The sequence below is a fragment of the Ailuropoda melanoleuca genome, chromosome 2 (genome assembly GCF_002007445.2).
Source record: "Ailuropoda melanoleuca isolate Jingjing chromosome 2, ASM200744v2, whole genome shotgun sequence".
Taxonomy (NCBI): domain Eukaryota; kingdom Metazoa; phylum Chordata; class Mammalia; order Carnivora; family Ursidae; genus Ailuropoda; species Ailuropoda melanoleuca.
Window position 1 is genome coordinate 44,684,359 of NC_048219.1, and position 10,266 is coordinate 44,694,624.

The following is a 10,266-nucleotide window of genomic DNA, read 5'->3' on the forward strand; positions in this document are numbered from 1 at the left end:
TTAAGAAATGTTTTATATTAGTTTTAATATAAATCTTCAAGTCACTAGTAAGCAATTAAATACTTTCATCAAGAAATCCAGACCTTTTTTTTGATAACAGCAAATGTTAGACTCACCATTTTTAATCATCTGTGGACATCTTACCTAATGTCCCAAACATCATCTTTTACATATGATGCTTCCTATGATTTTATCCATTTCTTTAAATACCTCCTATACTGTGTCTATGAGGCAGAATGGGAAGATAACATTTGGGAGAAAGTAATTTGGGACTGAGCAAAGATACAGTGATGGCTGATTTGGGCATCTGCATTTAAGATAATAGGATACCATTCTCTTGGAATTGAGCATTTGTATCCCAGAAAGATTACGGCTAGAGACAGAGATTTGCTGAAACTTCTATGTAAAACTGAACTTTACAGCAGCTAAAATTCCTGAAAGACCAAAAAAAGGCTAAGGATGGGATCTGATGATGTATACAGTTTTATAATAGGAAGGAAACAAAATAACAACCAAAACCAAAAAACAAATAACAGCAAACACTAGAAGATTGGAGTGGAAGGAGAAATAGAAGAACCAAAAAAATGAATCATAAAGACTAACAAAGGACATATGGAGATATATTTTAAAAAGAGAGTTAGTATCCAACAGTGTAGATGTTACAGGAATATATTAGGGTAGGAGGAATTAGTTATTCCTAGGAAGTGCCAGGTCCATGAGGAATTAAAGGCATATACTGTTAGAAGGTGTTTAGGACCAAAAGATGAAGAATCAAAGGCAAAAAACAAACAACAACAACAACAAAACACACACACAAAACAAAAAGCAAAGGCAATGAATGAAAAATAATATCTGATATAAAAGACTGTACAAGAATGAAAAAGATGATGTAAGTTTGAGAAGAGAGAAAGGCAAAACAATCTAAACTAAAAGCCCATATATGGACTTCTTAAGCATGTTTATATAGTAAAGCAGGTAAGGAAACCAAATGGTTTCAAAAAGCAAGTATTAGATAAGAAAATAATATGGAATAAAGTATACAGTTATAGAGTATAATACCAAAAAATAAAAGATAGGGGCCAGAATGGATATGGAACATATAGTAAAAAGGCAGGGGGCATTTATGTGCTCTTACAGAACTTTGATCTTTTGATTAAAATAAAAAATTGAAGTCATTTTTTGGATGGAAGAAATGGAAAAAGGGAAGCTGGTGAATTAAGATTTACAAGAGTTTTGTGGATAAAACAATCAGAAATAGTAAACACATTTTCATAAAACCAAATCACTGATACTATGCCTATTAAGAACTCATCTGGGGGCACGTGGGTGGCTCAGTTAGTTAAGCTTCTGCCTTGGTTCTGGTCATGATCCCTGGATTGAGCACTGCATAGGGCTCCCTGCTTTCTCACTAAATAAATAAAAAATCTTAAAAAAAAGTTAAGCTCCATCTTGACTAGTTTATAAAAGAAAAAAAGAATTCATCTATATTAAGTTGATATCGTATTTATAGAATTTTTACAAATATAAGTATTTTATAGATATTACAAATATGTGAAGTCCGAGTCCAACAAAATACTAATCTTATGCTTTGTTCAGGAAAGTTGGTCATTGAGAAAATGTCTAAATATAGTGGATTTGATATGCCATCCTGCTCAGTGTCCGGTTATGGTCATTTCTTGAAAAATATTTATTGAATGATTATCAATTAAAATCCCTTAGTCTAAAAAAAATCTCATTTCTTGGAAAAAATAGCTAAGTACTTTTTAAGTAAAAATTGATATATGCATATATTTTAGATTAACATATTTATTTTATTGATTTAATATACTTAAGAAAGAAAACTGAATAGTCCTCTTTATAAAAATATTTTTCAATAATTTTAATTATTATACTGTTATATCAAATGTGGAAATTCAATAATAATCAGAAGAAAGAAAACTATAACTACCTTCAGAGAATTCCATTGGATTATAAGAATGAGTCTGTGTGATCTGGGAAAATGCTGATAAGTCTGTTCTTCAACTGTAAAATAGAGAACCTAACTCTCACCTGGGCATATATTTCACATTAAAGAATGTAGTATCTAGCTATAATAGAGTGGAATGGATATACATATAAAGAACTTGGCAAACAACAAAACACTGATATAAATTTCAAATATTTCTTTGTATAATTTTAAGAGTCAAAGTACAGATAAATCAAAGCAAGTATAGCTTTAGTTTTATGGCAACATATTTCTGTTACATTGTGATAAGATTTTGTTATTAACTCTCTTAATAGAAATGGGATTTTGTCTTATTTTACATTTATTCATTCAAATGATGAGCCAGAATTACATATTTTTAGCCCTCTACAGAAATCTGCAGATACTTTTTCTTCCTATGTAATTTTTATGTAGAAGGACTTGAATACCTAGAACAGAATTTCTATTAAAGCTTCTTTGGAAAGATAAGAATTGGTATTTTTTAAATGATAGGGTATATTTTTAAAAAGTAGATTATAATTAATTAAAGAGCATTACCTCTGAAACATGGCTTACATCAGAAATGAAAAAACACTTTTCATTACAGTCTATATCAGTCTCTTGAGGCAACCTCACTTCAAACAGAAATGTATCATTTTCTTTTGACAATTATGCAATGATTTAAAGGGTTTCTTTAGTTAGAATATTTTAATTGATTATATATTATACAAAGCGCTACTTATTTTATATTCAATGCCATTAGAAAACAATTTGATATGTATGATTACAAGATACAAAATTAAGCAGTTAAGTTCTGTCTTTGATAAAGTATTCTGCCAGAATTTTAAGAACAATGGGTGCTTCACCAGTTTAAAATATCCATTAGCAAAACAAAAAAACAAAAAACAAAAAACAGTGTAAGTTGCTTGTCTTGTCTCTCCCCCCACAATGTAATGAGTAATATAGTCATTTCTAAAATTTTTGAAAATTTTACTTTTGCATTTATCTTTCGAAGTTATAAAAATCAGATGAAAAATAGATGTACTTATTTTAGAGTAATTGGGCACTATTTTTTTTCAGGCAAGTTTGTGGATATATACTTCTTCAATACCAAGAGAGATTTAGAATTATTTTTTCTTATTTATCTCTTTTTATTTTTTCTTCATTTTATTAAGTAAACATTGAAAGCGTGGACTCTGCAGTTAAAGGCAAATTTCTTAATCTCTCTGCCTCAAGTTTTCTTATCCATGAAAGGATAGATTATTGCAAGGAATCAAGGTACATCATCTATGTGTCAGACACATATGAGTACTCAGTAAACGGTAGCTATAATTATAATAACGACAATTATTATTTCAGGATATTTCCTTATATTAACAAAACCAAAGAAATTTAATACTTACTGAGTTGCATTTGATGTTTTATGTCCATTATTCACTTTTGTGCATTAAAGTTTAGGTAACTGAGGCATGCACTAGACTTTGGAAGACATTCCTAAATTTACAGTTACAGGAACGTTTACTTTTTATTCTTTAGTGTAGCAGTTTTCAAACTGTGGTCCACAGACAGCTGGAAGTCCCTGAGTCTCATTTATTCCATAAATAGAAATTATTTTCATATAATATTGAGTTGTTTGCCTTTTTCCCTATGTTAACATTTACAATTATGTTGCAAAAGCAATGGTAGGTAAAGCACCTAAAACTAACAACGGTCAACTCAGTGACAGAGCGTGTGCCACTAATTTTGAAAAGAATAATAAAACCTTGAGAAGACACATGTTTTCATATTTTAAGTGATGAAGTGGAATGTATGTATAAGGGGTTTCTGCTGCATTTCAAATTATAGCAGTTGTCTTGAAGAAAGCACTTGGGTGATTGAGATGCAAGCTGAATTACGTTGCTCATGGAACATCATTCTTACTTGAAGGAGTAACTAATGGACAAAATCAAAGTTATACAAAGTAAAGTTTCTGGCAGACATGTGCTTGGAAATAAAACACTGTTGTGACAGTTTTGGTTGAAAATTTGCAAACCAGTAAAAATTAACATTTCTGACATCTTGATTCCACCACATGAGATTGAGAGCTTTCCAGTTCTCATATTATTTTTTTGATGATATCTGGGGTGATATTAACAAATGTGATTCTTTTTCTAATACTATTTAGTGTAAGTGTAGGATATGTACACAACTCAGTAAACCAATATTTTCTATCTGACAAAGATATATTCAAAATGCAGGATATATTGATGGCTTTTATATTAACAGAGCACATAAAGTTCACTGACGAGGTTTGAGATTCTATTCTGCAATCAATCATTTTGAAAACACCACTTGTCAAGTTTTGGTGTAGTATAAAAGATGAATATCACAATTTCCCAAAAAGACTATTAACGTACTCATACTCTTTCAAATCTATATTGTCAAGGCAAGATTTTCTTTCTTTATGCAATCAAATATCATATTTGATACAAATTACAATTCAAAATCAGAATGAGAATTTAGCTGTTTTCTATTACAGCAGACATTAAAGAGACATATAAAGAAGGTAAGACAATGCCTTTCATCTCATTTTAAAACGTATTAGTTTTATAAGGACATGTTATTTATATTAACATATAATAGGTTTGTTTTATGTTTATAAATGAATTAATAAATATTTTTAAATTCCTCAATTTTAATTTCTAATATGATAAATATTGATAGATTTAACCACATAAACAGAATCTCCTTGGTGTTCTAAGTACTTTTGTAAAGACAATGATTTTATTTTATCTTAGATTTAATAAAATTTGATTATAATGAAAACTCCAAGCTAATTTCTAGAATAAACAATTTTCTGAAAAAACTGTATAACACAAATAACTTTATGTTTGACTTTTGCAGCAGTCATAGAGCCTTTTATTTTGAAAATACTTTTAATTTTATTAAATATCTTTTTTTTTGCTCAAGTGAAACTGAAAAAGCTTTATTTGCCTTTCGATTATGTTGTGCTTTGAAATAATTTTTTCTCAGTAATTCTTATATCCAGGGTGGCAGATGGCTCATAGGTTAGGTGCCTGAAATGGACAGGACCAAATTAAAACATTTGGCTGGAAATTATTTCAGGAAGCCAAGCTTGGTGGTGGGCAGCTGGACACCAAATTTATCAAAAACTCAACAACAAAGGAGCCAGGATTAATTTCTAAAGACACAAATGTTCAATTTTTGAAGAGATTCTTATAATCACTACTTAATATTCACCCTTAATTATCACTTCTGAGCATTTAATTGTTATAAACCTTTCTGTCTAAGCAAATGGAAAAAATATGAAAGTGACAATCAAAATAGTGTCCATATGGAAATTATGTAAAAGTTAATAAATACAGAAGTAGAAAAGATCAAATAAGAATTTTCAAATCCTTCCATCCATACAACAAAACTTAATGAATATAAGATGGAGAACCAGAACTGGTTATGAGCTAGATAAAAAGAGATATAAAATATCCCTACTTTCTGAAACTTACATTTTCATGTGAGTAAAACACATAAAGTTGTCATAAAAAGTACAAAAGGAAGAGTCTTTAAAAGAGAGACTATGCTACGTGTCAGGTGTATTGCAGGGACTAAGTACCGATATGGAACAACAGAGAAGACTGTGTAAGACAAGACAGCTGAGGTAGGCAATCCGGGAGGCAATGAAATAGTGGGAAGAAGGAAGGGTGGGACAGCATTTGAGGTATAAGGCATGAAAACAAGAATATTTCTGGTGGAGAGGAATAAATCTAGTATCTTTCTGATCACACTGTTGAAGAAGTCAATGGCATATAAAAATTCTACAGCTATAGATTTCAGGTAAATGTTTATATTATAATCTGATAATTTAACGGGGGAGCAGAGAACAGGGTGAGCATATTGTGAAAACAAGGTATAATTTAAAAGAATGCATAAAGACAAATTCAGTATTTATGGAGCCAGACATATTTCTGTCCTGTTGAGTTTTTAAGACGTTTGCAAAACTTACTCTGTCTTTCCATATGCTTGGACGATTTTGCTATTTTGTTCTTTCCAACAACAACAACAGAAAATACACATGGATCTGACATGGTGATAAATTATGTAGTTTATACAAATCCTTAATACAAAGTTTCATATTAGGTATTATGAAGACTCATGCATGTAATTCACAAAAGAAATATTACTTATAATCAGATCTTCAGTTAGTACCAACTATTAAGCACCTTTCTACAAGAAAGCATCCAGCTATACCTTATTACAAGGAGAAAGGGAATATTGAAAATGAAATATTCAGATACCAATCAAGGTGATCAGTCCAGAAGTTTACAAATTGCTCATATAATGCCACATTTTTTAGTGAAAATCTAAAAATATATTTTTGTATTTTATCATGAATGTTTATTTTCAAAGAGAAAATTATTTTCTAATAAAACATAATTACAAAGTAACGGGGAGCTACTGTCAAGTTACACAAACTTCCACAAACCTATCACATAACTGTCCCACTATCCCTGGCATCACAGGGAGGGAATCCAAATGTCATGACCACCTGAATTCTCAAATGCACATAAGCCCAAAATGCAGGATGAGAGATGACACTCTCTATTCAGTGAAGCCTTGTATTCTCCACGCATTAGATCCTCCTTCATCAAGTTCACAGAGCACCCTGGCTTACCTCTAACACAGCAATCATTTTATATATATATATTGAAGTTACCCAAGTACATGTTTTCTTATACCACGATGCACTTCAGAGTGCATTCAGGTTCTGAAGCTGAATTACAACCTCCTTAAAATATTAGAGATAAAAAAAAAAAAAACTGAGGTCCAAAAATTGTGTCTTGCACAAAATTCTGTGACTGGGTTGCTAAAAAATTTAAATTTTATACAGGAAAGAGACTTTTGAAAATCCTACCAGAAATGGAGTCTCCCATAATGAATTATCAAACTATGAAATCTATGATGAGTGACAGGTAGTTCTCTTCTATATGATGCATTCCTGAAACATGCTGTGTACGTGGCCACAAGAATGACTATAATTCCATTAGACAAATAAAGGTACTTCTTACTTTATAATATCATCCCTCCTTTAAAATGCAAAAATTTGAAAACAAAATTACTTGAGTACAGATTATAACACTAAGTAGCAAACGGTGCATATATGCTAAACACTGACCCCCCAAAAATAGCATTACAATAATTCTGAATATCTCCTACCACCCTTCAAAAAAACGTGATCAGCTTACCACTTAAGACTTTAATACAGTTTATTAAATGAAATCTCTTTTCTCCCCTTCCTGATGTATCCAGTATACAAGTTAAAAGTATCAGAGCAACACAAATTTAGCAACACAAATCAGCAACATCCCCATCTCTCTGCAGCTTGACAGCTTTGTTATGGTTTCAATTCCCCAAGGAGAGTCTCAGCACCAAGATATTGATTTGCACCACTGCACTTTTCTGACTAATTATTACCAATGCAGACCCTCCAGTTAATCAGTTCATTCTCACAGCAAGAGCAGCCTTCAGTTTAAATTCATTATGCTGATAAATGACAACATTACAGCTGCATAACAATTGGTTTAATTAAAAAATATTTTTGACAAAGATTAGAAGACTATCACATGCTTTTAAGTATACCAGATTGACTACCAAAGTTACTGTCCCCCAAGAACTCAGGTTTCATTGATGTGTGCATTCAACATTTTCTAAGTTTTGAAAAGGGGCTTCCTTTTTAATAACATTTATCTTTAGAACTATGTCAATATGAATGACCTTAAGGAAAACTGGTAAGGAAAGCTGTCAAATTCATTGACCTTTTCTTCTAATGTGTGGCCAGGTTATTTGAGATCTACTGACAGGAGGTGGGAAAGCGGAGGATGCTATTTAAAATGGGTGAGGAAAATTGTCTCTGAAGAAATGCCTTGAGTATCTGCAAGAAGAGCTCCATGCAGGGGATGCAGAAATGCAAAAACGCTGAATTTTGTGCTCTTTACATGTAAAATTTTATGTGATTCTCACAACTTCCCCATGAGGTATGTCATACTATTCTTATTCTTATTCACTGTATGAATAAATACAAGCTTACACAAAGAAGTAACTTTGCAACTTGCCCATGGTTACATAGGTAGTGTATTATAATCTGAGTTAAAACATGTTTCTTTTACATAGCTCATGCTATTAACTGCTAAATGATGCTACCTCTAATACTGGAAAGAGAGAGAAAAAGAGAGAGAGAGAGATACAAGGAGACAAAGGAGCACGTTCGACACAAACATGATAATTTATTTTCATCTAGTGTGGTCTAAGGAGGGTTTGTTTTCAGGTGTAAGATAATATATCAAAGATTAGCTAAGTAAACAGTATTATGCAAAGACATGAATGGTTCTTATCATTATTAATTTAACCATGATTTATGTTATAGGCTACGATTTTTGTCGTGGTTTTTAAAACTATACATTCCAATTTATTTGGGATCTTCCCAACAGTCTTGAATCAGGGAGTGAATGAAGACACCTGAACATCAAAGGAAGACTTGATTACAAAGCTGAATCTTATTGCCCTAGTTTCTCCATTAGACAGCGGAAATCTAACAAATGAGCACTGAATAACTGAATACCATGCTTTTAAACAAATGTCAGTGATATGAGTTGAGACCTTCAGACTGGAATCTGTATTATATAGTCAAGAAAACTACTGCTTATAATTCAAATGATAACTGCATTATTTTTTCTTTTTAAGAATTTTCTATTCTAGGGGCGCCTGGGTGGCACAGCGGTTAAGCATCTGCCTTCGGCTCAGGTCAAATTCCAGGGTCCTGGGTTCAAGCCCCATGTTGGGCTCCCTGCTCAGAAGGGATCCTGCTTCTCCCTCTCCTCCCTGCTCCTGCTCTCTCTCACTATCTCTGTCTCTCTCTCTCCAATAAATAAATCAAATTTGAAAAAATAGAATTTTCTATTCTGTTATTGCTTATGAGCAAAATGGCATGAATCAATAATATTCTTGGTAATAATTCTGTAAAGAAAATTTTTAAATATTTTAATATATTCTGCTTGCTAAAAAAACAAATAGGTAATATATTTTAGAAAGTGTTCATAAAATGATATAAAATAAAAATATCTGGGCTTTTATTAAAATAACCTTAAATTAGTTTGAAAATTTTCAAATGTTCAGTTTTATTCTAATTGCCAGGTGCCATGTATAAACTTCCTCATAAAATTCTCACAACAACCTTGTAGAAGTATCTATTATTATCTATTATTATTTACACATGAATGATCTGAGAACCAGAAAAGTAACTTACTAAATATCCCCTCATAAGTAAATGACAGAACTTTATCTGAACCTAGAACTTGATCTGAGTCAAGTGACTATAAATTATTACCCATATCACACTGTTCATTTCTCATCAGAGCCAGATTAAATGAGATAAATTCAAGGGATATCTTTTTAAACAAAGTTAGTTTATGATTCTTACATCTAAAATGTAAAGCAAACTATTTTATTTAAATATGATTTTGTACTAGTATTATATTTGAAAAGTATCTCGTCAGTATTTACACTTCTGAAAAATAAAAACTGATTCTTAATATAGTTAAAATTACCTCTCGTGAAATATTCACTTTATGAAAGAAATTCTTCACCAAAATTTTCCTAGTATTCATGCCCTTTGCTGCGCAAATTATTTTTTTGAACATAAATAGTTAACAGAGGGCTAAAACATAAGGAAAATATATAATTAAGAAACTAACACTATTCCTAAAATAGGAGGAAAATATGTAATTAAGAAACTACACTATTCCTGAATATTTTTCATTATAAATTTACATATTATGCATATATTCAATGTCATTAGTAGTCATCTAGTATTTTATTTTATTTATTCATTTTTTTTTACTAAGAGGTTATGACTAAGGTTTAATATTCTATCTTGGTTAGTATTTTTTATTTCTTTTTCAAAACTGATTATTTCTCAAATAACCTCATGTAGTCAGTTATTGTATGACAGAAAAAAATCAAATCTTGGTCAGGACAATTACTCTTCACAATAACTAATACAAAATTGGATCCAGATCACTCCTAGTTTTTATTAAAAATCATTGATGTTTGATGATTTCGAAAGTAAGTTCTTGAGGATTTATAGTTACATTAAGATGTAAATATATATTTTGAGGAACTGACTTAGCAAGGAAAAGTATATTGGAGAATAAAAGACCAAAGAAGGTAAGGTTGAAAATAAAAAAAAAACTAATTTATGTATTAAATATATTGTAATCTAAATAGCCATCAGTATTGTTTGAGTGAAAGAC

General features: G+C 30.9%; 1 protein-coding gene across 4 annotated transcripts in view; it reads right to left on the reverse strand.

The window, feature by feature from the left end:
• The window catches only part of NEGR1 (neuronal growth regulator 1), an 808,029-nt gene that overhangs the window by 751,672 nt on the left and 46,091 nt on the right, over nt 1-10,266 (reverse strand). The gene's annotated exons all lie outside the window — the stretch shown is intronic.